The sequence below is a fragment of the Piliocolobus tephrosceles genome, chromosome 16 (genome assembly GCF_002776525.5).
Source record: "Piliocolobus tephrosceles isolate RC106 chromosome 16, ASM277652v3, whole genome shotgun sequence".
NCBI classification, from domain to species: Eukaryota; Metazoa; Chordata; class Mammalia; order Primates; family Cercopithecidae; genus Piliocolobus; species Piliocolobus tephrosceles.
Window position 1 is genome coordinate 37,108,999 of NC_045449.1, and position 4,272 is coordinate 37,113,270.

Below are 4,272 nucleotides of genomic sequence, written 5' to 3' on the forward strand. Positions count from 1 at the left end.
AATGTCTGTTGGTGGACGGGTACGGTGGCTCACACCTGTAATCCCAACACTTTGGGAGGCCGAGGCAGACAGATCACGAGGTCAGAAGTTTGAGACCAGCCTGGGCAACATGGTGAAACCCCGTCTCTACTAAAGATAGAAAAAAATAGCCGGGTGTGGTGGTGGGCACCTGTAATCCCAGCTACTCAGGAGGCTGAGGCGGAAGAATCGCTTGAACCTGGGAGGCGGAGGTTCAAGTGAGCCGAGATTGTGCCACTGCGCTCCAGTCTGGGCAACAAAGCTAGACTTAGTCTCAAAAAAAAAAAAAAAAAAAAAAAAGTCTGTTGGAGCAATTTTGTTCCTGAATTTTGCTGGTCATTCTCATGGTCCTGAGCCCCCGAACTTCGGGTCGTGGAGGTAGCCGAGGGGGAGGCTGGGGGCCTACGCGGCCTGTCCTGGCAGCGCTCACAGCGCTGGTGGAGCAGCCGTGCCCCGTCTTGCCACATATCATATGCATGGCCGCCAAGTGAGCTAAAGCTTCCATTTATTTCAAAGCAGTAATAATTTAAAATTATAAAAATCTTTCCACTGCTGAACGTTTAGAGGGTGAGGTTAGACAGAGGACCGGGGTGGGGGGATGAGGACGCCCCAGAAGGGACGATGTGGCCCACGTCTTCCAGAGCCAGGGACCCGGTGGGGTCCCTGCCCTGAAACAGGCGGGGCCTGTAGCGCTGACCAGTCAAGAGTGGCGCCGCTGGGGCACCCACAGGGTGCCGTGTGGCGCTGGCTGAGGGTGGGTGGGAAAGGTCCCGCGGTCTCCCCGCAGCCTCAGGCGCAGCGGGCACGGGTGGGTTCCGGCCGACGCGGGCTCAGGAGTTACTTGTGGCGTTCTCGTTGTAGGGCGAGCTGGAAGAGGAGGAGGACAACGAGGAGGAGAAGTTCATCCCAGTCAGGCCCGGGGGGAGGGTGTGGGTTCGTGGCCGTGTTCTGTCCCGGGAGGCTTTTTCGGCAGGCGGGGCAGCTGTCGTACTGCTCCAGCCGGTGCATGATGCAGCCATCGTGGGACAGGTGGTTGCAGGGCAGCTGCTCGCCCAGCGCGTCGTCGTCCTTGCACACGGGGCACTGGATCCGGGAGCCTACGTGCTGCTCGGTGACGGGGACGGTGGGGAGGGACTGGATTTTCTCTTCATCTGCCTGTGGGGGGCCCGAATTTTCAAGCCGAGGAGCTGTTTGATGGCGTCCAGGCCGTTGGCCCCTCAGGCGTATTCCTTAGGGTTTGAGTGCAGGACTCCCCAAGGACTCAGGCTGGGGATGGTGGCGGACGTGATGATGCCGTTGACGAGCTGCTGGATGATCCCTTCTAGCGTGGGGAGGCCTTTGTGCCCGGCAGTGGCCCCCCGCGTGGGGAGGCGGAGACGGGGATGCCGGGCTGGGTACGGGGCCAGGACTCTCTCCCACGGTCTCTCAGGGTCCTTGCTGCCGTCAGCCTGCGCCCCAGGAGGGAACGTGGGGATCTTGAAGCTGTCGTCAAAGATGCCGAAAGCAAACTGTCCGTAGCCCTGCGGCAGCGTGAACAGGTGCTGGTCCGCGTTCTCCAACGGCAGTCGGCTCTGGTCCGTGGGGGCAGTGGCAGGAGTAGAATTGTTTTCTGTGTTCCTGGTCTCTTCAGGAAGCTCCTCGATAAAATCAGACGTGCATCTTGGGCAGATATAACCCGACAGGCGCGGGACGATGTCCAAGGAGCAGCAGTGGCAGAACCGTCCAAGCTGCGGCGACGCCTCGGTCCCTGCCCGAGACTCCAGCCACCGGCCGTTTGCTGCTCCCTGGCTAATCGACGCCCAACCCTTTTATATACTATGTTTTTCCCTACCTACATATTTATGATCAAGTTTCATTTACAAATAGGCGCTTACAAAGTAAGCGATTAACAACAACAAAGAATAATACATAGAATAATTGAGTCAAATAAGGGTTACTTGAACAGAAGCACTGCAACACCATGGATTGGTCTGATAACCAACAGCTACTAAGAGACTAATGAGCAAGTCGCATCCACAGTTCAGATACACTAAACAGACGGAGGATTCACATGCGGGGAGGGGTGAAGCAAGACGGTGTGAGATTTCATCACCTCACTCAGAATGGCAAGCAATTGAAAACATGGATTATTTCTGGAATTTTCAATTTAATATTTTTGGACTACAGTTGACCGCAGGTAACTGAAACCGTGCATAAGCGGGGACTATTGAATCTGTATTTTGGATTTTCTAGCTAAGAATATCACTTTTTTACTTTTTTGAGATGGAGTCTTACACTATCACCCAGGCTAGAGTACAATGCCACGATCTTGGCTCACTGCAACCTCCGCCTCCCGGGTTCAAATGATTCTCCTGCCTCAGCCTCCCGAGCAGCCCGGATGACAGGAACCCGCCACCACATCCAGGTAATTTTTGTATTTTTAGTACAGACAGGGTTACACTATGTTTGGCCAGACTATTCTTGAACTCCTGACCTCAGGTGATCCATCTGCCTTGGCCTCCCAAAGTGCTGGGATTACAGGCATAAGCTAGTGTCCCCGGCCAGAATATCACTTGTTTACAATTTTTTTTTTTCTTAACTTTGAGAGAGGGTTTCTCTTTGTCGCCCAGGTTGGAGTGCAGTGGTGCCATCACAGGTCACTGCTACCTCTGCCTCCTAGGCTCAAGCAATCATCCCGCCTCAGCCTCCCTAATAGCTGGGACACAGGTGCCCGCAACCATGCCTGGCTAATTTTGTGTTTTTTGTAGTGAAGCGTTTCACCATTCTGCCTAGGCTTGTCTTGAACTCCTGGGCTCAAGTGATTCACTCGCCTCAGCCTTTCAAAGTGCCAGGATTACAGTCATGAGCCACATGGCCAAGAATATTACTTTTACCTTTAACAGATATTTTTCTTTTTCTTCTTCTTTTTTTTTTTTTTTTTTTTTGAGACAGGGTCTCACTCTGTTGCCTGGGCTGGAGTGCAGTGGCATGAACAAGGTACACTGCAGCCTCAATCTCTTGGGCTCAAGTGATTCTACCACTTCAGCCTCCTAAATAGCTGGGACCACAGGCATTCATCACCCTACCTTTAAAATTTTGTGTAGAGACCAGGTCTCACTATACTGCCAGGCTAGTCTCGAATTCCTGACTCAAATGATCCTCCCGTCTTGGCGTCCCAAATTGCTGAGATTACAGGCATGAACCATCGCCCCTGGCCAACAGTTATTTTTCTTCACTGCAAGAGCATTACCTTGTCATGGTAGAAAAGATTAGACTCCAGAGATTAAATAAAAACATAAAATCATGTTACCCCACATTTAGAGATAGCCACTATTAACCTTCAGATATATTCCTCCAGGGCCTTTGTAATGAATCTCAATGCAGGGATATATATGCTCCCAAGTCCTTCAACTTTCTGTGGTCGCCTATTCTTTGACAGCCAAATAAAATATCTTGGTCCCATGCCACGTGCTAAGGGACATCAAGCCTTCTCCTGGTAATTTTCCAATCCCTGGTTCAGCTAAATCCCACCGTCATTTCCTAAAGTTGCTGTCTGCTCTCTTCTCTGCTTTGTCCCTGCACCCTCTACTCCATCTATCTCCTCCTTTGTCCCCAAAGGTCACCAAGCACTAAGTGGATAGCAGATTCTTCTTTACTGGAGTTCAGGATCAAGAATGTGACCCCTAACCAAGCACAAAGTGGGAGATGACATAAGGTTCAGCGCTGACCATTGCTGTCAGCAATGGAGATTTCTTATGGACTTCTGCGTCCAAGGACTTGCCCTGCTGCCATCTTGGTCTTCTCCCTTCCACCTCTAACCAGGTCCTTCTCCGCTTTGCTACACATGTCAGGAACTTGAAAATAGAGTCTTTCTGACCTATCAGAAAGAAAGATCAGATTCCTGGTACTTCTGTTGTGCAAAACAGCTTAGCTCATCTATACATCTATACTTTTGTCTCCTAAGAGAGCTTGTCCAGGTACCTGCTCTTTCATAGTAGGGGGAGGGGTGATAGTGGGATGGGGATGGAGACAGAAAAAGACAGAGATATCAAGAGAGTTTCCAAAACTAAGAAACAAAGTGTCATAGGGCCCTACAACCACCTTCTGTTTCAAAGACTCATTTGAATGGCTCACAGAACTCAAACAAATGGCTAGACTCATAGTTTAGTTCATTGCATTGAAAGAATACAGATTTACATCCTGATCTAGTTTGAAGGAAAAAGAAAGAAGGAAGGAAGGAAGGAAGGAAGGAAGGAAGGAAGGAAGGAAGGAAGG

At 50.8% G+C, this 4,272-nt stretch overlaps 1 pseudogene across 1 annotated transcript in view; it reads right to left on the reverse strand.

The window, feature by feature from the left end:
* Positions 1-506: 506 nt before the first annotated feature.
* The window catches only part of LOC111537252, a 9,665-nt pseudogene continuing 5,899 nt past the window's right edge, over positions 507-4,272 (reverse strand). The window contains exon 2 of the transcript XR_003309909.1: positions 507-1,806. The product of XR_003309909.1 is annotated as an E3 ubiquitin-protein ligase RNF126-like (transcript). The remainder of the gene's footprint in view (positions 1,807-4,272) is intronic.